General features: G+C 43.7%; 1 protein-coding gene across 2 annotated transcripts in view; it reads right to left on the reverse strand.

The window, feature by feature from the left end:
- Nucleotides 1-21057, reverse strand: part of PRDM10 (PR/SET domain 10) — a 99361-nt gene extending 78304 nt beyond the window's left edge. For both annotated transcript variants that reach the window (XM_019955165.2, XM_019955164.2), the window contains exon 1: nt 20403-21057. The gene's annotated coding sequence lies outside the window, so the exon portion shown is untranslated. The remainder of the gene's footprint in view (nt 1-20402) is intronic.
- Nucleotides 21058-23649: the final 2592 nt, after the last annotated feature.

Here is a 23649-nt window from a genome sequence, read left to right on the forward strand (position 1 = left end):
AGAACTACCTGTTACAATCTAAAAACTACTGCAAACAGAATTCCCTGACAGGCCAGAGGTTAGGATTCGGAGCTTCACTGCCAGGGCCAGGGCTCAATCCCTGGTTGGGATCTTTCAAATTTGTTTCTGGACATAAACAAGAATGACACTGTGTAACCAGAAAAGAGCTGAACAGAATTTTCTTTCTTTTAAAAAAAAAAAAAAAAGATTAGCAAATACAGCAAGCAAGGAATGAGATGCGCCAGGCAGGTCTGACACGGTCACCTTGGCTGTCTCTGCCTCCTCTCCGTGTGTGTCTGTGCTTTCCACTTCCCAAAGAAATCGTATTAAATCCCCTACAGAAATTCCTCCTGCCTTTCTTGTGCACAAAAAGGGCTTCAGAGACTATCAACTAAGGGTACTGTTCTTTGAAAGAAGGTTATTTTTTCCAGTCAGGGCTGTGGCACTCCTTTCTTCATGCCTCAAAAGAGGCATGCCAGCAAATCTTTCTTTCTTTGTGTTAGCCCAAGAAATGTGGGCTTTATTTTCTAGTTCAGATAAGAACTTTTCATGCACCAAAAAAACAAAGATTGATCCTCCCACCTCATTTGACAGTTTGTTGGCAATGCATTAGAACCCCATCAAGTCATTCAAAACAACTCCTACTATACTCTTAAAGGAAAGAAAAACCCAGACTAAGGACATGCTGGAGGTCTTAGCCAGACAATTCTACATTCATATCCTTGAGAGTTCAAAAGGAACCAGCACTCAGTCTGAGTTCTAAAGAACAGTAAACCTTGATGTTTGCTTTTCCTTTTCTACAAAGAAGAGCTGGCTGGCTGGTAAAATGTGAAGGCAGTTTCAAAGAGAAATCTATCAGGAGTCCTCCATTCTTCTCTTACAAGATTTCAGCTGGAAACCTCAAATAGCAGCATATCACAGGCCTACAAAGGTCCATATAGTCAAAGCTACAGTTTTTCCAGAAGTCTTATACAGATGTGAGAGTTGGACCATAAAGAAAGAAGGCTGAGCACTGAAGAACTGATGCATTCAAATTGTGGTGCTGGAGAAGACTCTTTAGAGTCCCTTGGACTGCAAGGAAATCAAACCAGTCAATCCTAAAGGAAATCAACCCTGAATACTCACTGGAAGGACTGATACTGAAGCTGAAACTCCAATACTTTGGCCACCTAACGTGAAGAAACAACTCATTGGAAAAGACCCTGATGCTGGCAAAGATTAAAGGCAAAAGGAGAAGGGGACAACAGAGGATGAGATGGTTGGATGGCATCACCGACTCGATGGACATGAGTTTGAGCAAACTCCAGGAGATGGCGAAGGACAGGGAACCCTGCTGTTCATGGGGTCACAAAGAGTGAAACAAGACTTAGCAATTGAACAACAATGACAAACAGCAGGCCTAGAGAGAAGCACACAATCAGGAGTGTCCAAACTTGAGGGATGCTCACAAAGTGAATATATGTGGATCAAGGAACAGAAAGCCACCAGCTCCTGAGTTCTCATGGCACTCTCTCCCAAGGCACCACCACTCCCCACCACCCTCAGCAGGCTGTGGAAGGGCCCTACATTCCATCAAGCTGACTTGAGGCCGGTCTGCAGTTTCTTAAAGACCAGAAAACAGAGTCTCCTTCTAGGTTTGACCTTCTGGAAGTGGCAATGAGAATTTCAAGATGTTTTCTAGGGAGCCTCTTCCTTGGTGGGCTCTGAATTCCAACTTTTTTGTTCTTAGCAAAGCGAAACTACCCAAATCCCACTCTGCTATTCAGCTGCTTAGGGCTTGACTTGTGAGCCTCCCGACCAGCCCGGCCTAGTCAACAAATACCTCAAGAGGAAAACCAGATGTGGGGCAGGGTGCATTAGGCTGCCTCCTTGCCTCTGGGCTGCCGGCCCCTCGGTTCTGATAGCTTTGGCAGCCCTTCACCCAGAATGTCTTATGTCTCCAGCCCCACAAGGCAGCCTAAAGCACTACCTGCCTCTTTGCCTCTCAGCAGCCCTTTCCAACTAGCTTCCCAGCCTCCTGGGAATCAGAAAATGCTCCAACGGGGAGAGCAGGTACAGAGAGCAGGGTACACTTTAATAAGCACCTCTCTCCTGGATCTGACCACTCAGAACTGGCTGCCTCGGTAGGAAACTGAGGGCAATCCCAGCGGGATTGGAAAACATTTTCTCTTTGACCTTGTGACTGTTTATCAAAATTTGTGGACACCAGTTACAGTAGACCCTGGTAAGAAAGAGCACTGCCATGTGACGTTCCTGATATGACAAGGTACAAGCGATCTACACCCAGAATCACTTAACAGGTCATTGCTTTTTTGAGGACTGGAAAAGCAATGAGAAAGCTTTGGAATATAGGCAGTATCTAAAAATATTGTGCTGTTATTAAAATGTGATTCTCCCAACTTTGAAATTAAATATTCCTCCCTCATCCTTCCTGATACACTGTGATGGAGGAAACATCCCCTGTCTAGCCCAAGCCAGGCTCTCCACCTGGGCTGGCCGGCAGCCAGTCCGCTGGTCCCCTCAGGGGCTGCACCCTACACTACCCCTCTCTGCAGCATCATAGCTCCCTCCCTGTTGGAACATTCACATCCGCAAATGTGAACAGTATCTCCTAACTTTACTGTGCACTTTTCTAAACAGCTGTTATATTTCAGTTGATTGTTTACATTTAAAACTTTTCCCTTGAGCCCACCTCCCTGCTCACCTACCCTTCTCTGCTGCTTTTACACACAATGAAGAGCTGTCTACATCCACCTTCACTTCCTTACTTCCTCACCCCACATTCCCTCCCCAGTTGGCCTCCTCTTCTACCTCTCCAGGTTCTCATCTCACTTGACCTCTGCAACATTCACACCCTCCTTAAGCTCTTCTCTCCACCTTCTAACATGGAACTTCCCTGGTTTCCTCTGGCCTCTCTGCCACCTCCTTTACAAGCTCACTTGCTGGCCCGACCCTTAAAGGCTGCACCAGTAAGCCTCTCCTTCTCCTTCCAGCTTTACACCCTCCCAGGGCTCAGGCCGGCCTTCAGGACTTTCGCAGAGGCTCTACCAGGATTCGAATGGCCACCTCCTCCTCCTCAATCAGATTTCAAGGTCAATGTTATCTCCTCAGGAGGCCTTTCCTGTTCCCCGTCCACATGCTGCTCTCCCATAACACTCTCTAGAGCGTGCACCATCAGTTAACTGATGCATACATGTTGTGCAGAGTCTGTGTCCCCTGCCACATGCCTCGGGGGAATGCAGCTGCACAAGAGCGCCCTCACCCAACGGGGCAACGCAGGGCCCTTAGCACCTGGAATCTGGCCAGGAGCAGACAGTCACCACTGCTTCTGGGCAAGTCTCCTGCCTCAGAGGAAACTTGTTACTTAACAAAGACCCTCTTAGGATGAATTCCCATAAATAATGCATTACCACTAAAATGATGGTGTATAACTGCTTCTGTGGTAAAGAAGCTAAGTTTATGTATGATATCAATATTTACAACTGAACTTCAATGAGCTGAAAAGAAAAAAACACGGAGGGGAAAAGTAAATTACTCAAGACATTATGTAGTACCATAAACTAGCAAATCCGAATATCAAGACAGGAATTGAAATCACACCACCTGTAAGATTACCAAGGTACATGGAACTCAGCCACTCCCAACTTACCCAAAACCAAAATCAGTCCTAGTAAACGCAAAGCCAAATATGACAGAAAACACTGACCACATATGGCACTAAAAGGAACTCTCTGAGAAGTCCACTCGTTTCAGCCCCAGGCGCAGATCTCGACGTCTGAAGGTACAGTTTCTGAAGTTTCTGCAACCGTGACCTGTGTCGTGCCCACAAAGGCACTATCACATTCGCTCAGATATCACCATCACCACCGCACACAGAGGCGACCACCTCACAGTGCTAAGTTCAGTTCAGTCACTCGGTCGTGTCCGACTCTTTGTGACCCTATGGACTGCAGCATGCCAAGCTTCCCTATCCATCACCAGCTCCCAGATCTTGCTCAAACTCATGCCCTTTGAGTTGGTGATACCATCCAACCATCTCATCCTCTGTCGTCCCCTTCTCCTCCTGCCTTCAATCTTTCCCAGCACCAGGGTCTTTTCCAATGAGCCAGTTCTTCATATAAAGTGGCCGAAGTATTGAAGCTTCAGCTTCAGCATCAGTCCTTCCAGTGAGTATTCAGGGTTGATTTCCTTTAGGATTGACTGGTTTGATCTCCTTGCAGTCCAAGGCACTCTCAAGAGTCTTCTCCAGCACCACAGTTCAAAAGCATCAATTCTTCAGCACTCAGCTTTCTTTATGGTCCAACTCTCACATCCATACATGACTAGTGGAAAAACCATAGCTTTGACTAGATGGACTTTTGTCAGCAAAGTAATGTCACTGGTTTTTAATATGCTGTCTAGATTGGTCATAGCTTTTCTTCCAAGGAGCAAGCGTCTTTTCATTTCATGGCTTCAGTCACCATCTGCAGTGATTTTGGAGCTCCTCAAAAAAAGTCTCTCACTGTTTTCATTGTTTCCCCATCTATTTGCCATGAAGTGATGGGACCGGATGCCATGATCTTAGTTTTCTGAATGTTGAGTTTTAAGCCAGCTTTTTCACTCTCTTCTTTCACCTTCATCAAGAGGCTCCTCTGTTCTTCACTTTCTGCCATACAGGTGGTGTTATCTGCCTGTCTAAGGTTTTGATATTTCTCCCGGCAATCCTGATTCCAGCTTGTGCTTCATCCAGCCCAGCATTTCACATGATGAACTCTGCATATAAGTTAAAAGCCAGTGGTAACAACATACAGCCTTGACACACACCTTTCCCATTTTGGAACTAGCTCATTGTTCCCTGTTGAACTGTTCAACTGTTGCTTCTTGACCTGCACACAGGGTTCTCAAGGAGGCAGGTAAGGTGGTCTGGTATTCCCATCTCTTAAAGAATTTTCCACAGTTTGTCATGATCCACACAGTCAAAGGCTTTGGCATAGTTAATAAAGCAGAAGTAGATGGTTAATTCTCTTGCTTTTTCAATGATCCAACAGATGTTGGCAATTTGATCTCTGGTTCCTCTGCCTTTTCTAAATCCAGCTTAAACATCTGGAAGTTCTTGGTTCACATACTTGTTGAAGCCTGGCTTGGAGAATTTTGAGCATTTACTAGCGTGTGAGATGAGTCCAATTATATGGTAGTTTGAGCATTCTTTGGCATTGCCTTTCTTTGGGACTGGAATGAAAACTGACCTTTTCCAGTCCTTAGGCCACTGTTGAGTTTTCCAAATTTGCTGGCATATTGAGTGCAGCACTTTCACAGCATCATCTTTTAGGATTTGAAATAGCTCAACTGGAATTCCATCACCTCCACTAGTTTTGTTCATTGTGATATTTCCAAAGGCCCACTTGACTTCAGACTCCAGGTAAGTGATCACACCATCATGGTTATCTGGGTCATTAAGATCTTTTTTGTACAGTTCTTCTGGATATTCTTGCCACCTTTTCATAATATCTTCTGCTTCTGTTAGGTTCATACCATTTCTGCCCTTTATTGTGCCCATCTTTGCATGAAGTGTTCCCTTGGTATCTCATTTTCTTGACGAGATCTCTAGTCTTTCTCATTTCTATTGTTTTCCTCTATTTCTTTGCATTGATCACTGAGGAAGGCTTTCTTATCTCTCCTTGCTATTCTTTGGAACCCTGCATTCAGATGGGTATATCTTTGCTTTTCTTCTTTGCCTTTAGCTTCTCTTCTTTTCTCAGCTATTTGTAAGGCCTCCTCAGACAACCATTTTGCCTTTTTGCATTTCTTTTTCTTGGGGATGGTCTCAATCACTGCCTCCTGTACAATGTCACAAACCTCTGTCCATAATTCTTCCGGTACTCTATCAGATCTAATCCTTTGAATCTATTTGTCACTTCCACTGTATACAATGTAAGGAATTTGCTTTTTCTTCAATTTAAGTCTGAATTTGGCAGTAAGGAGTTGATGATCTGAGCCACAGTCAGCTCCTGGTCTTGTTTTTGCTGACTGTATAGCGCTTCTCCATCTTTGGCTGCAAAGAATAGAATCAATCTGATTTTGATGTTAACTATCTGGTGACGTCCATGTGTAGAGTCATCTTCTGTGCTGTAGGCAGAGGGGGTTTGCTGTGACCAGTGCGTTCTCTTGGAAAAACTGTTAGCCTCTGCCTTACATCATTTTGTACTCCAAGGCCAAGTCTCCTGTTACTCTTGACTTCCTACTTTTGCATTCCAGTCCCTTATGATGAAAAGGACATCTTTTTTTGGTGTTGGTTCTAGAAGGTCTTATAGGTCATCACAGAATGGTTCAACTTCAGCTTTTCCAGCATTACCGGTTGGGCCATAGACTTGGATTACAGTGATACTGAATGGTTTGCCTTGGAAACGAACAGAGATCATTCTGTCATTTTTGAGATTGCACCCAAGTACTGCATTTCAGACTCTTTTGTTGACTATGAGGGCTACTCCAATTCTAAGGGATTCTTGCCCACATTAGTAGATATAATGGCCATCTGTAATAAATTCGCCCATTCCAGTCCATTTTAGTTCACTGATTTCTAAATGTCAATGGTCACTCTTGCCATCCCTGTTTGACCACTTCCAATTTACCTTGATTCATGGACCTAACATTCCAGGTTCCTATGCAATATTGTTCTTTACAGCATCGGACTTTACTTCCATCATCAGTCACATCTACTCCTGGACATTGTTTTTGCTTTGGCTCCACTTCTTCATTCTTTCTGGAGTTATTTCTCCACTCTTCTCCAGTAGCATATTGGGCACCTACCGACCTGGTGAGTTTATCTTTCAGTGTCCTATCATTTTGCCTTTTCATACTGTTCATGGGGTTCTCAAGCCAGGAATACTGGTTTGCCATTCCCTTCTCCAGTGGACACTTGGGAAACACTGACAAATGTTCTTGGCTGTGGTTGTTCTTGTTACTGATTGTTGTTCAGTCACTAAGTCGTGTGTGACTCTTTGCAACCCCATGGATTGCAGCGTGCCAGGCTTTCCTGTCCTTCACTATTTCCCAGAGTTCGCTCAAACCCATGTCCACTGTATCAGCGATGCCATCCAACCATCTCATCCTCTGTCACTTCCTTCACCTCCTACCCTCAGTCTTTCCTAGCATCAGGGTCTTTTCCCATTACTGATACTAATTATTAACACCTTAACAGTTCAAGTTGACTCCTAAGGTTAGGAGGAAAGAGCACCCCTGGTTTTCATGTGCTATTGTGTAAGCAGAACATTCTTAAAATTCAATTCATACACTCGTAAACTCTCCACTAACAGTAAAGGTTTTCCCAGCTAAGAAAATATACAGCATATTGCAGCTTCAGAATTCTAGATGAACATAAGGAAAAAATACAACACATTGCAACTTCAGAATTCTAATTGAACATAACTTGTGCTTAGTCTCTCAGTCATGTTCAACTCTTTGTGACCCCATGGACTGTAGCTTGCCAGACTCCTCTGTCCACAGGGATTCTTCAGGCAAAAATACTGGAGTGGGCTGCCAAGCTCTCCTTCAGGGGATCTTTCCAACCCAGGGATCAAACCCAGGTCTCCCTCATTGCAGGCAGATTCTTTACCATCTGAGCCACCAAGGAAGCCCATGAATACTGGAGTGGGTGGCCTATCCCTTCTCCAGGGAATCTTCCCAACGCAGGCATTGAACCCAGGTCTCCTGCACTGCAGGCAGATTCTTTACCATTGAGCTACCAGGAAAGCCCACTGAACATAGTTTATGTACCCTCAACTTCAGCAAAATATTCATCTATATCCTTAACACTGGCAACATCTTTTATGATAACTAACTACACAAAGTTGCCTTTGTTAATGATCTTCTAGCTTCTATTATGCTCATTTTGGCAGCGTACTTTAATCTTCTCAATTTCATTCAAAATTCTGAAACAGAAACAGCTAATAGCAAGTGTTGGTGAGTAAGTAGAAAAACTGGAACCCTCATACACCGCTGGGGAGAATGTAAAATGCTACAATCACTGGAAAACAGTCTGGCGATTTCTTAAGGCTAAACACAGTTACCAAATGACCCAGAGCATTGCCAACAAGGTATTAAAAAACCCAAGGGAACCCAAAGGAAATAAAAACATAGGTCCACAGAAAAATTTGTACATGAACATTCTTAGCAGCATTATTCACAATAGCTATAAAGAGGAAACAACCTGAACAGAGATAAAATATGGTCCATCCATATAATGGAATATTACTCAGCAAAAGGAGAGAAATACTGACCCACGCTACAATACGAATGAACCTTTAAAACTTTGCTAAGTGAAAGAAGCTGGTCACAAAGAACCACACATAGAACCCATATGAAATATGCAGAAAAGACAAATCAATAGAGATAGAAAATGGGTAAGTGGTTGCCCAGGGATTGGGGTGAAATGGGGAATTAGGGAGTAATGGCTAAGAGATGTAGAGTTTCTTCTGAAGTTGTGAAAATATTTTAAAATTGATTGTGTTGACAGTTGTATAACTGTGAATACACAAAAGCCACGGAACTGTATGCTTTAACTGAGTGAATTGTATGTTATGTGAATTATACCTCAAGCTGTTTTTCTTTTTAATAAAGAATAGATTTTTATTTTACAGCAGAAAATAGGAAAGGATAGGAATTAAGTTGGCACATCAATTAACAGAATGAACAACAGAATATGTTCAAGGTTTTTTTTAGAAAGTAAAAAGATGGGCATTTAAATCAATGCTAACCTTCAAGGAAGCCATTTGGCAATAAACATCAAGAATCTTTATATATAGGGAGATAGAGACAGAGAGAAAGAGAATATTTGCTTCTAGAGTAAATATAAGGGCATTTCTGATGAACACAGCTTGAGAAAGTTTCAAAGGCAACAGAAATTGAGGCTATGCTCAGGGACTGGTGTGTGTACAAGAGAGAAAAGCCTCAAACACAGTTAAGGATGGGCTCTAAGACTTCAAGGTGAAAAATTACAATTCCCAACATCTGTGAACTGGTTTTATCAGATTCACCTAAGGACCTAGGCAAAAAGACACATTCCAGAGTCTCACTCTTGAAATTCTAGATTCTCTCCACTGCGAAGGTAGAGGGGAAGAGTAGGAGTCTTTGTTTATGAACCTCTCCAGAGGATGCTGAAGTCAGCCAGGCGTGGCCAAGGAAACATTTTATCATGGTAATAGCACTTTTTTGGAGAATCATTCTAGAAGCAATATGAAGGACTGATTATACTGAGGCCAGGAACTGCCTTTTGGAAGCTCTGGGCAAAGACTGGGCTTTGCTGGTGGCTCAGATGGTAAAGAATTCACCTGCAATGAGGGAGACCTGAGTTTGATCCCTGGGTCGGGGAAGATCCCCTAGAGAAGAGAATGGAAACCCACCCCAGTATTCTTTCCTGGAGAATCTCATGGACAGAGGAGCATGGCGGGCTATAGTCCATGAGGTTGCAAAGAATTGGACATAACTGAGCAACCAAGCACAGGCAATGATTAGAGCACTTAACTCGTATTCCAACTTCATGATATTAATAACTATTCATGGCTGATGCACACTGAAGATTACTTGTAAATTCCAGTAATATGAAATGTCCAGAATAGGCAAATCTATAGAGATAGAAGTATCCCCTGGAGAGGGGTTGTCAGGTGAACAGGAGTAACTGCCGACGGATACAGGGCTTCTTTCTGCAGTGCTAAAAATGTTTTCAATTTAAATTGTGTTGATGGCTGCAAACCTTTGCATATATGCTAAGAAATTAATTATAATGGGTATATTTTATGGCATATGAATTACATCTACTAAATCTGTTAAATAATTTAATTCAAAATTTTTTAATTATTTTAAATTTAAATTTTTTAATCTTTAAAAATTAAATAATTGTATCAATTTCCCCCAAAATAATAATAATTATTATTATTCATGGGAATTTCTTGGCAATCTAGTGGCAAGACTCTGAACTTTCACCGCCAAGGGCAGTTGGTTCAGTCTCCCTGGTCAGGGAACTAAGATGCAGAAAGCTGTGCACTGCAGCCAAAAAGAAAGAAAAACAGACCATTAGTGCCCGAAGTCACCTTTTAAAAAGAGACATCTTTTATTAACAAACAAAAACTTAGCAAGAATCTTTATACCCTTCTTTAAAATATGCATCTTACCAGCTTCTCTAATACGTTTGTGGTATGACTGTCTTAGAATTCTGAAAAGGCTGGTGGTTACTTCAGGTGGTCTTCCTTGCCAATCAGATTACTCTCAGGCACACTTGATTTTCCAGCTTCCCTCAGCCACGTGATAACAAGCAAATCCGTTCCAGGCACTTACCAGCAATATTTGAAACAAACTTTGTATGCAAATATGGGTCTATGAGGAACATCTGAAGACGGAACGATTGATACGAATGACTCATCAGATAATATGCAGCATCCACGTTTTCCAACTGCAGATAACATAGCTCTGAGCACAATCCCTCCAGCCCCCCTTTCTCAACAGAAGCATCTGTTCTCAAGAGAACTGGCAAGAGTACAAGTCCAGTCTGTGGCCCGGGCACACCTATAGACAGAAAGCTATCTGGCCCATATATCGCAAGCTCCTCACTGAAACAACAATTGCAGTAACTAAATAGGAGACTCACAGGCGGGTCTTCTAGGGCCCTGGAAGCCGCACTTAACAGAGGGCTCCAGGTGGTAACTGACTTGATGATCACAAATCCAGGTTAGAGTAAAATACTAGGTAATGTTAACAGGCATAATCTCAAGTACTAAGCTGTTCCCTCAATAAATTCAAGTGCTTTAAAATGTTTTAACTAGAAAAAAAAAGTATTTAAATTGCATAGATGAAATCATTCTAGAGCACAGGTTTCATAATTTAACATAATGTGTATAACACAAGAGAAGACAGTGTGACTACCCATTCACTCTGCATGAAACACTCTACTCCTGAAATAAGCACAGCCTTTTGTTCCAACAGACTGGGCCATGGCCCTGTCCCAGGACTAAGAAGCCAGAGACACTGGCTCCAAATAATTCCCTTTGTATCCAGTTCAGTCCCCCTGTGAACACGTAATATGGGTCTCACCTACTGTTCGTGTTTAAATTCTCATTCCTCAGCCTTGGTCCCTTGTTCACAAAGTTAAATATGAAACGCGGAATGGTCAAAAATAAGCATCTGATTAACAAATAGTATGCCCAGACAGATGACACGATGAGGCAGTTATTGCCTTCATAAAAACTCTGTATTAATGGCATGTAATTAATATGCTGTTCTAATTTCAACCTCCTCCATCTTAATAAAACTATCATAGGAAGCCAGTGGGACTTCCCTGATTCAGCTGGTAAAGAATCCACCTGCAATACAGGAGACCCCGGTTTGATTCCTGGGGTGGGAAGATCTGATGCAGAAGGGATATGTTACCCACTCCAGTATTCTTGGGCTTCCCTGGTGGCTCAGACAGTAAAGAATCTGCCTGCAATGCGAGAGACCTGGGTTTGATCCCTGGGTTGGGAAGGTCCCCTGGAGAAGGGAAAGGCTACCCACTCCAGTATTCTGGCCTGGAGAATTCCATGGGTGTATAGTCCATGGGGTCGCAGAGTCGGACATGACTGAGCGACTTTCACTTCACTTCACTTCATAGGAAGCCAGCACTCACCACTGGCCTGGTATTCAGAGATAGCTTGTACAAATCAGGACATTTCTTAAAGTGTTTTCTCAGTACAAAGTGGTGGGAAAATACTAGATGTGAGGCAAGTTCTTTATCTTGATCTTGACAACTGGAACCCACAGACAGATTTAATTGAGCAAATTAATCAACAGCCAGGGATAAGCAACTACAAAGCTATAGTGAAGGGTATTCACTATAAAAATTCAAATAATAATTTTTAAACATAAAATATTTATTAAAGGCCTATTCTGTGCCAGCATTGTTTTAGGAAATGAAGACCAGACTGGATATTATTGCTTCCCTAGTGGCTCAGATGGTAAAGAACCTGCCTGCAATGCAAGAGACCCAGGTTCAATCCCTAGGTCCAGAAGATCTCCTGGAGAAGGGAATGGCTACCCACTCTAGTATTCTTGCCTGGAGAATTCCATGGACAGAGGAGCCTGGTGGGCTACAGTCCATGGGGTTGCAAAGAGTCAGAAAACTGTTTTAGGAAATGAAGACCAGACTGGATATTATTAAAAGATCCAGCAGAGAAGGAAAAAATATAAGTAACATTTATTTACCATTGTGCCAAAATACAGCTAACCTGTTTACAGAACACAACAGGCCTCAAATATGAATTCAATCAACTCACATCAGGAAAATTAATTACCGCAAATATTCTTCTGGGTTCTCTGACGTATATGAATTTCTCTAATAGTGGAATGGCTGGGCTTTGACATCTGCATGTCTTTGACTTTCCAGGCAATGCCAAAAGGTTTTCCTAAATGGTCATACCAGTTTCTATTTCTACCAGCCAGGTGTGACTGTTCTATTGCCCAATAGCTTCGGGACTTGGTATTGCCAACTTCGTCAGGTACGTGTTTGCCAACTTTAGGTTCACAGTGACATAGCACTCTGGCTGTAATTTGCATTTCCTTGATTATTAACAAGGTTGAGCACCTTCTCATATGTTTATTAGACACCTGGATTTCTTCTTTTCAGAAGTGCCTGCTCACGACTTTTACCCTTATTCTGTTAGTACAGGTAACATCTTAAATTTTAAAAACCCCTCTTTAGACTGAGGTCATGAATTTGGTTCTCAACCTCAACTTCTAAAAGTTGTGTGGTTTGGCCTTTTATCGACCATGCCTCCTGGGTCATAAATCAAATGTTTGACTGTGTGAGAGACTGTTTCTGGATTCCTTGGGGTGTTTAGTTGCTCTACCCTGGTGCCAGGATCACAATGTCTTAATTATTTAACTCTTCTTGATCTTTGGAACGTAAGTTTTTCCAACTTCTTTTCTTTTTCGAGAGTATCTTGCTTTATTCCAGGCCTTGGCAAATTATTAGCTTGTTTAGTTTTTGCTTTTCAGTTTGCTAGGATTACATTAAATCCATAAGTCAGTTTCCAAAAAATTGATTCTTTATAAGATTAAATCTTCCAGTCCTCAAACCAGTCTCTCCATTTATTTAGAGTTTACTTAGTGTCACTCAGTAAAGTTTTGAATTTTTTATGTAGCAGTCTTGTAAAGATTTTGTTAGAATTAAAATATACCTCCTATAGTTTATAACTGTTGAAAAACCACAAATCTGAAAAAGAGATGATTTTTTAAATGATGTATCCAGTCAGTTCAGTTGCTCAGTCGTGTCCGACTCTTTGCAACCCCATGAATCGAAGCATGCCAGGCCTCCCTGTCCATCACCAACTCCTGGAGTTCACTCAAACTCACGTCCATCGAGTCGGTGATGCCATCCAGCCATCTCATCCTCTGTCATCCCCTCTTCCTCCTGCCCCCAATCCCTCCCAGCATCAGGGTCTTTTCCAATGAGTCAACTCTCCGCATGAGGTGGCCAAAGTACTGGAGTTTCAGCTTTAGCATCATTCCTTCCAAAGAAATCCCAGGGCTGATCTCCTTCCGAATGGACTGGTTGGATCTCCTTGCAGTCCAAGGGACTCTCAAGAGTCTTCTCCAACACCACAGTTCAAAAGCATCAATTCTTCGGCACTCAGCTTTCTTCACAGTCCAACTCTCACATCTATACATGACCACTGGAAAAACCATAGCCTTGACTAGACGAACCTTTCTTGGCAAAGTAATGTCTCTGCTTTTCAATAAGCTATCTAGGTTGGTCATAACTTTCCTTCCAAGGAGTAAGCGTCTTTTAATTTCATGGCTGCAGTCACCATCTGCAGTGATTTTGGAGCCCAAAAAAATAAAGTCTGACACCGTTTCCACTGTTTCTCCATCTATTTCCCATGAAGTAATGGGACCAGATGCCATGATCTTCGTTTTCTGAATGTTGAGCTTTAAGCCAACTTTTTCACTTTCCACTTTCACTTTCATCAAGAGGCTTTTTAGTTCCTCTTCACTTTCTGCCATAAGGGTGGTGTCATCTGCATATATGAGGTTATTGATATTTCTCCCATAAAAGGATACAATTGTTCAATGAGATTTCTAAGGTTTGGGAAAACTATGTATAAATATATAAGGATCAACTTCCTTAAACTGTTTTTTCTTTTTTTTTAAATTTCCTTTTGTTTTTTATTTTTTTGTGTGTTTTTCTTCTGTTTTTTTAATTCTTTTCAACTTTCTTAAAATTTTAAATGAAACAAAGTTAATCAAAATACAATTACTGCTCCACAATTTAGTTTTCATTCTAGAACTATTGCTTTGTGGTTATTTCACACCTTACTTCAGTGGGTTAAACATACTTGAGAAAACTTATGTGTTACATAAACAAGTGTCCTAAATGGCTATTGGCCGCTGGTGCTTGTTTACAAAGCACTTGAAATACAGATAACTTTCAATTCACCAACTTCAAGAGAAAAAGGATAAAAGGGAAGATGAATAGATGATGAGTAAAAGGCTGAATCTTATACACACCACTGCCTGGGACTGAGGACCCAGACACCTTGCTCCCGCCACTCTTATATCATTCACAAAACTTTTGTCTCCTTTTTTTTCACTTGTAAACCCCCTTTTTTTCACTACCACACAGTAAGAATCAAATGTAAACAGGTGCCTCAGAAAGAACACTTGAAAAGTCAGTCAAATACAAAGCAATAATTAGTCAAAGGATTACAGCTATTCCTCTATCAGAAAAAGCATTATAACAAGTTTGCCTATAATGATGGCTTGTGGCGAGACTGAAAATAACCCCCAAGCAAAACCTTCAAGCAATGCCAACAAAATGGTGAGATGTGCATACAAAAGTAAGAATTGTGAAGGAGAGGGAAGAAAATTCCAGTTCTCACTTTAATGTCTTATGTTAATTGCATTCACTCCTTTATTCCCACATGACAGAGACTAAGCACAGCACAAGTAAAAGACACTTTTGAACTGCATTCTACATGCTGCTGCTGCTGCTGCTGCTAAGTCGCTTCAGTCGTGTCAGACTGTGTGTGATCCCAGAGACGGCAGCCCACCAGGCTCCCCAGTCCCTGGGATTCTCCAGGCAAGAACACTGGAGTGGGTCACCATTTCCTCCTCCAATTCGTCAAAGTGAAAAGTGAAAGTGAAGTCGCTCAGTCCTGTCCAACTCCTCACGACCCCATGGACTGCAGCCCACCAGGCTCCTCCGTCCATGAGATTCTCCAGGCAAGAGTACTGGAGTGGGTTGCCATTGCCTTCTCTGCATTCTATATGAGGGGACTAAAAAAATATTCAAAGCTTCTAGGTATTTACATTTAGAAAGCAAGAAATAAGCACAAATAGTTGCTTCACAATATTGTGTGTGCTCAGTCGTGTCTGACTCTCTATGACGCCATGAACTGTAGCCCACCAGGCTCCTCTGTTCATACGATTTCCTAGGCAAGAATACTGGAGCGCATTGCCATTTTTTTCTCCAGGGGATCGTCTCGACCCAGGGAATCAAACTCGAATCTCCTGCATCTCTGCATTGGCAGGCAGATTCTTTACCACTGTGCCACCTGGGAAGTCTGATACTACTACACCCCATTAATAATTAAGAAACTAGTTTAATAATATGATAAAGAAACTAAGGCTTACAGAAGTTAACTAATGGGCCAAAGATCACAGCCAGTCTAATTGAGCTGAGCTCTGAATATAGGTTCCTTTGCCCCACAAGGCCCATGCTGTTAAAATGGACACTGCATCAAACCCTCACACAGGGTAGTAAAATCAAATAAAAATAATATGATTTTTTTTTTTAAGTATAGTGTCTCATCTACCTCTTTTTTTTTTTTTGGCCAGGCCACTTGGCCTGCAGGATCCTCCTTTCCTGACCAAGGATAGAACCCATGCCCCTTGCAATGGAAGAGCAGGTTTAACCACTGGATCACCAGGGAAGTCCCAAAAGAATACCATTCTTTGTGTTAAAAGGATAGTTGTCCCACAAGCTGGTTCAAAGTGTTCCACACTTAAAAGCTAACTATTGTAGCCTTTTCTTTAATCACAGGAGAAAAAAATAAATCGTGAGCTTGATTTTCTCAATTTCAAGTTTCTCTCAGAAATATTTCTTAAATCTTTGAAAAATAGTCCATTATAAAAATCAATGAGTAAGTAGCAGACCAATGGGGAAAATTCAGCTGATTATGCTTAGCTCAACGTTTTCTTTAATGGATTATGTGCTTAACAGATGTCATTTCATTAAGTTCAATGATTAATTAATATATTAATTCAGTAACAGTTAACTCAATTACCTGGAAGTGGTTTTAAGATTAAGGTATTCTTCAGAAGAATAGTGCTTCTGTGAGAGCTATCATAAAAGCACTGAAAGAAATCAGATACATCTACCATAGGCAGTATCTTTTGGCTGAAACTATAGAAACAAAGAGATAATACATAGTATGATGATTTACTGCCACCTGGGAGCACCCCGCCCCATGGGACTAAGCCTAAGGTGGCTGTTGTTACCAGGCAAAGCCACACATGCAAGCCATAAACATAAATTTAAATCTTACAGTGGCCACATTTGTTTAAAGTACAAACAGGCTAAATTAATTGCAATAATGTATTTTATTTATTAACATGGGATTGACAACATATTATCATTTCGACATGCAATCAGTATTTGAGAAATTGAAATATTTCATTTTTTTTACACTAAATCTCAAAATCTGACCTGTAAGTCACACACACGGCACTAGCCACCGGTCCGGACAGCACAGGTCTGAAAGACTGTTAGGAAGAGACTGTGGTTGCAATCAGAGAGCAGCATGTGGGCAGAAAAGTGGGCATTTGGCTCCAGCACTCCAGTGCTGAGATAAATGAGAGGCTATTCGCAGGTTCACCTTCCAGCAATCTCTATGTTTGGAGTTATTAAAGAACTGCACATTATTGTTTTATAATGTGCAATAATGAGTGTTTTATAATTTTATAATGAGTGTTTTCACCACATTTTTAACTGGTCTTGCTATGACTGTAACCTGGGAGGATCTATATAGTCTCTCTCCTCCCTCTTCATTTCTTCAACCCCAATTCTTTCGAATATTTCAAAGTTATCCAAAAAGAACCTACTTGCAGCTGCTGTCCACAACCTGAACATTTAAAATCTACACAGGTCTGGGCAAGAGGAAGTCTGAAGCCACCAAAGGACTTTGGAAAGGGAGTGGGAAGAATGTTTCAGTACTAATAGTAATGTATCAAGTGTCACAGAAGGGCAAATAAACTGCTTTGTGCATAAAACTGGAAAGGCTACTGCTCAGAATGCCCCATGTTAAGTCCTGAACTAGGCTTACAATTTAGAGAATAAAAACGACCCAGACACACCTTAAGCAGTAATTCATGTAAACAGCATAAGGCCACAGAGGGAGAGGAAGAGTTTGAGAATGACCAACATAATAAAGTCAGAAAAGCTCCCCTCTCACCTTCCTGTCCCTACCGGATCCCCAGGAGAACTCCAGCGGGACCATTCTACAAAGCGGTGGCCTTAGCATTTCCTTAACTCACGGCTCTTTCTAGTCACCAGACCAATACTGCTAATCTACTAGAGCATCTGTGACAAATTTAAATGGTAACCAATGAATTCTGCTTGTGAAAATCATACAAATGGCTGGACAGGGTGTGTCTACACTCTCCGGGACTGAAGTCAGGGGGGAAAGACTGTATTTTGCTGGGCACAGGTCAAAGTACATCAGTATCCTATTTTAGAACAAACTTTGGCTAAACAAATACAACACTGGAATGACAGGATGTTTATCACTTGTACCAAATGAAATTATGCAGTTACCTTGTGTTCACCAGTTTAACATATAAGCTTACTATGGAAACCAAAATTACAGTGCTGCTGCTGCTGCTAAGTCACGTCAGTCGTGTCCGACTCTGTGCAACCCCATAGACAGCAGCCCACCAGGCTCCCCCCGTCCCTGGGATTCTCCAGGCAAGAACACTGGAGTGGGTTGCCATTTCCTTCTCCAATGCATGAAAGTGAAAAGTGAAAGTGAAGTCTCTCAGTTGTGTCCGACTCTTATCGACCCCGTGGACTGCAGCCTACCAGGCTCCTCCGTCCATGGGAGTTTCCAGGCAAGAGTACTGGAGTAGGTCGCGAGCGCCTTCTCCAAATTACAGTATTTCTCAACTCCTGAAACAATTCCACTTATTACTCAGAAACCTATTTCATTAGGTTACCTATGATAAATTTAAACAGCAATCAATGAATTCTACCCATGAAAAACAGAATGATCCAAATTTCCTAATTCCTTTAGTTCAGAGGATTTCATGACACCCCCTTCAAATAATGGGGAAAAACTACTGAAAATGGCAAATCATCAGTGAAGTCATTAGGTAACTATCTACATTTTTAAAAGAGAAAAATAATAAGTAAACAATCCCCAAAAAAACTAGATATGAAAACCACGTATCATGATGACGTTTGTAAAAACATTTTCTATGCACACACAAAAGATCTGAAGTAACCAAAATACTAGTATAAACTATCTCCAGTAATTGAACTTCAGGTTAATTTTTACTTTTTATATACTATTTCTCTATTTTCTACAATGATCATGTCTTACTGTTAAAACTAGAAAAAAAAATTCAGACACGTGGAGGTTGAGGCAGTGCCAACCAATTTAGGTTTACACTGGATTGCTACACTATCCCTTATACCACCGGTATCTTAAAAAGTACTGAGGGCCCTTGAAGACCTGAGCTTCGCCGTATCTACAGCCTTATCTACAATACATACTCTATGGAAACATTATCGCGAGGTGGAGCATACTGCAAAACATTAGGAAAAAAATGCCTTATTCAGAAAAGCAGACAGCAGTTTAGCGCCCTTACAAAACAAAGAACAGAGCCAAGAATGGGTGCTCAAGGAATAAATATGAGTTACAAAGTGAAAATAAAAGTCTTGGTTCAAATTTTTTAAATGTGCATCTACTACGAAAGTGTTCACTTTATGTCAATTTCACTCATTTAAAAACACAGAAGTTACTTTGTCAACATATTAGATTGAATCAAAGCTGCTTTAAGGATGGCTTTGCCCCAGCCCAGTTTTTTTCTTAATTTTGCTTTTTCAATTCTACAGCATCATGTAAGCACGGCTCCTCAACGTGGAAGCTGCTGCAGTGCCGTGGGAGGAGTGTGTGGGAGGGTATTCGGGGCACGCAGCGTTATCTTCCTGCCCTCAAAGAGCTTCCAGCAAGAGGTGGAAAAAGAAACAAAGGAGCGGGTCTGACCCAGAGGCCGCAAACCGTCTCGAGCAAATTCTGTTTTTAACGAAGATTACTTTTGAGTTTCAAGACCATTTGGGGACGATGAGCCAGGCCAGATTTGAACAGGCGCAGACGGCACAGGACCAGGGTGGGTGGGATGGCTCAGGCGCCGAACCCTCGGGTTCAGACCCAGAACCGGCTCATGCTTAGACGTAGACACTGACTGAAAATGGACCGAAACCCACCAATCCGCCAGAAAAGGCTAGGCAGGCACGCACGCCCGCGATTCCAGAGCGCTGCGTTCGCTCTATTTGGTGGAGGGCCTGATAGGGGCCGCAGGTTCAAGTGCTTAAAGAAAGCAGACTGTCGGCTGGAATCACCAACCGGCTCCCCAGAGGCCTCGGGCTCTACCCCGAGCGCACGTGGACCTTTGCCCGCGCCCTGCCCACCGCGGACATCGTCCACCACGACCGACCCACGCCGGCCACCCCCACGCCGTCCGAGCGGGGCCTCGCCGGGTCCCGGGGACACCAGCGATCCACGGCAGGACGGCGGCGCGGCCTCCCGAGACAAAGCAGGGTGCCCGATCCACGGAGCCCGCCGCCCCCGCGCCCGCCGACCGAGACGGCCCGCCGCACCCCGAGCGCCCGGCCAACCGCCGCCGCAGGAGCGCGCAGGGCGCCCAACTGCCGTCCCGGCCCAACCAACGCGGGCAGGGGAGGAGAGGTGCGCGCGGCCGGCGGAGCGTGCGAGCCGCTCGGGGGTCGCAGGGGGGAGGACGCGCGCGGGGAAGGCAGGGCGAAGAGGCGCCGGAGCCATGGCCGATCGCAGCGCCAGGAGGGCTCCGAGAGCAGATCTCGGCCCTTTCCCCTTGGAAGGTGCAGATGGTTTGACCCCCCACCCCGAGTGAGGTGCCTCGTCCCAGCCCCGGCTGGACTGTACCATCGGGCGGTGCCGCCGGGATTTCTCCCCCCCACCACCACCATCAAGTCCCCCCCCACCCGGGTCCGCGGTCGGTTGGCCCCGACCGGGCTCTGAGACGCGGAAAGAGCTTGGCGCCATTTTGGGTGGGACTAAGCAAAGACGAAACACCCTCCCAGTCGATGGGGTACTCTGGACGCTGGCTTATCCGGTTCCCCTAATCCTTTAGGTACTTACACGACGTTGGGTGAGGGGAGCTGGGAGATCAGCGGGTCCCCGATCCTCTCTCCCTAGGGGTGATGGAAATCAAACCCCCCCCGCCACCTCCAGGTGGTTCTTCCCGCCGCAGAGTGGGAGCAGCATAAAAGGCGGGGCCTCATTAGCATAACCTGCCTGGCAACCTGATCTCGGCCTTATGTGATTGGTTGAACTCTGTAAACTCCGTGCCTCGTCTAGAGACGAGTAACGCCGGGGTGAATTGACAGGCCCAGATTTAAGACTCATGACCGAGCTCCTGAGACGCTAATTCAGTCGGCGGAGAAGCCAAAAGGAGATTCACACGATGGCCCAATGACGGAAGGCCTCTTTATTTCGTGTTCTGCTGTTCGTTTCAAATCCAATCAAAGAGCGCGTCTCAGGCAGCGCTCTCCTGCGTTTGTGCTCTAAGCCAATCAGAGAAGCCGACTCTCCGGATTCAGGGCCGGGACAGCTTGCAGGGACCCCCGGCTGCCAGGTGGGGAGGCTTGTACCCCAGGTCGGGAGGAGGGGCCGCTTGTCGGGTGCCCAGCCTTCCCTGCAAGCCCCCGAGGACCCGCGTCCCGGGAGCCGCGCCTGGGCACCCGACGGGCCGATTTGCGGAGGCCCAGCCGAGCCCACGCCTCTCGCGCAGCAGAGCGCAGCGCGGCCGGGACTTGCGCCCCTGCGCCTTGGAGCCGGGCCACGAAGTCTGGGTTCTGACGGGCAGAACCCTAGAGCGCCACGCCGACTCTCTCCTCTCACCTTTACTGTGCTCAGAGGAAGTGATTTTCACAAACATGGTCTTATCAACCCTGGTTAACCCAGGGCTTCACTCACTCTTCTTTTAACCTCAGGTTTCCGCGTCGTACCATCCCATAAAATTGCTTTCGCGTAACAGCCCAGGGCAGAGAAATGAGCTCAGGCTTAGCAGCAAGACATCAGCCCTAATCCCCCCGCCCCTAATATGAATGACAACTAGCTCTTGAACAGATCTTGAACCTTTGTATCTTCAGGGGGCAGTTACCCTGTCCGTGACATCTACCTTGCTACGTGTTGAAGAATAAGGGGGAATTTACATGTAAAATAGCACACTAGAATTTAAACGGATGAAAGTATTAACGACGATAAAACAGGCAAAACTGCTAAACTGTGGGACTTCTCTGGTGGCTCAGACAGTAAAAGCATCTGCCTACAATGTGGGAGACCCCGGTTCGATCCCTGGGTTGGGAAGATCCCCTGGAGAAGGAAATGGCAACCCACTCCAGGGTTCTTGCCTGAAAAATCCCATAGACGGAGGAGCCTGGCGGGCTACTAGTCCATGGGGTCGCAAAGAGTCAGACACGACTGAGCAACGTCACTTCACTAGCTAACCAAGAAAAAAGTACAACCAAGTAAAAGACCCGAGAATAGAAAACACTGACGGGAGAAGGTGAGAAGGAGGTAAAATTCATTCAACAATATCCTCTTTACTGTTCTATGTATTTTAAAAACTGGAAACAAAGTTTGGGAAATCTTGGGAAAACATTATGTTTTTAGAATTTCAAGACAGTTGACTACCCTGTAAGCAACTTGATGACTAGCCAATGGCTTGTTCCTCCATAGACTCCTGTGCAAGCTGTAGTTAAACATTTGTTGAATTTAACTGAAAAGAAAGCATATTTTGGGCTGGATGAGGCAGACCTTAACATTTATGGTGAGAGGTGCTGTTGACTCATCACTGGGTATAGACGGGCGTAAGTCAGTGGCCTTAGGAAATTTTTTTTTTAACTTTTTATTGACTTTTTAAAAATTTTATTTTATTTTTGACTGTGCGGGGTCTTCGCTGCTGTGCACAAATTTTCTCTAGCTGCAGAGAGCGGGGGCTACTCTCTCGTTGCAGTGTAGGGGCTTCTCACTGTGGTGGTTTCTCTTGCTGCCTCGAGGCATGTGAGTATCTTCCTGGACCAGGGATTGAACCCGTGTCCACTTCATTGGCAGGCAGATTCTTAACCTCTGGACCACCAGGGAAAGTCCCACAGCTTTTTATTTTACACTGGGATAGAGCCGATTAACAATGTTGTGATACTTTCAGCGAAGGGACTCAATCATACATATGCCATGAATCCATTCTTCCCCAAACTCCCCTCCCATCTAGGCTACCACACAACATTGAGCAGAGTTTCCTGTGCTATATAGTAGGTGCCTTAGGAAAGATTCTGTTGGGTAAGAGACCCACTTGAATGTTCTCTTTAGGTGCGGTGAGTAGACGATGGCAGAAGCGGACAGATCCACTGCCCCTGGAGAGAACTTACCTGCTCTCAGATATAATGTGATTGCATCCTCTCTGATGGGTTGGGATCATCACAGCTGAGGCCTGGTCACCCTAAATGTTGCCAAGGAACCCAAATAGGGAGATTGCCATGAGAAATGGGGCTATCTGGACTAGAGAGCCCAACTTAACCTCATGGACTTGGAGAAATTGTCTAAAACTTAGATTGCACAAAAAATCGCTGAGTAGACACAGTCCCAGCGATTTTTTATTCAGAAGGTTTGGAACAAGCCTCAGGAATCTGCCTTTTATATAAAGGTTTAAATTAAATTTGCATACAGTAGAGTTCTCTCCTTTCGGTATTGCATATGTTGTTGTTCAGTCAGTAAGTCACGTTCATATGCACTGTGTACCAATCACCATTGTAAAAAATGAAGATGGAATGGGGAACCAAAAACGAGATGAAGCCCCTGCTCTCATGGAGCTTACATTCTGGTGGAGGCAACAGAAGAAAATTGATAAATGAGATAATTTCAGGTAACGATAAGTGCTTTGAAGAAAATAAAAGCAGGAAAATGCAAAGGGGAGGAAAACACTGGCAATTTAAATAGAGGTGTCAAAGATATCCTTTCGAACATCTTAACATTTGAGCTGAGACTTGATTGATGAAAAACAAAAAAAGCCTGCCACGCTAAGATCCTGGAGAACATTCCAGTCTGAGAGCAGCAAATTTAAGGGCATGATAGGGAAAGAAAAGTTTGCACATACTCATTCTTCCACTGAGTGAATATTCACCAGATGCTTCTGATATGTCAGGCACTGTCCTAGGTGCTTTCAGATTTGTCAACATTATGAACAAAAGGAAAAACAACCCATAAAAATCCCTGCCTTTATGGAGCTTTTATCCTAACACACTGAAAAATACAATAAGGCCTGAGTTGCTGGAACACAGGGCAAGGAATATAGTGATTCAAAAACCTTGGGGGCCGGGGGTCCTTC

This window comes from Bos indicus, chromosome 29 (genome assembly GCF_029378745.1).
Source record: "Bos indicus isolate NIAB-ARS_2022 breed Sahiwal x Tharparkar chromosome 29, NIAB-ARS_B.indTharparkar_mat_pri_1.0, whole genome shotgun sequence".
Lineage (NCBI taxonomy): Eukaryota > Metazoa > Chordata > Mammalia > Artiodactyla > Bovidae > Bos > Bos indicus.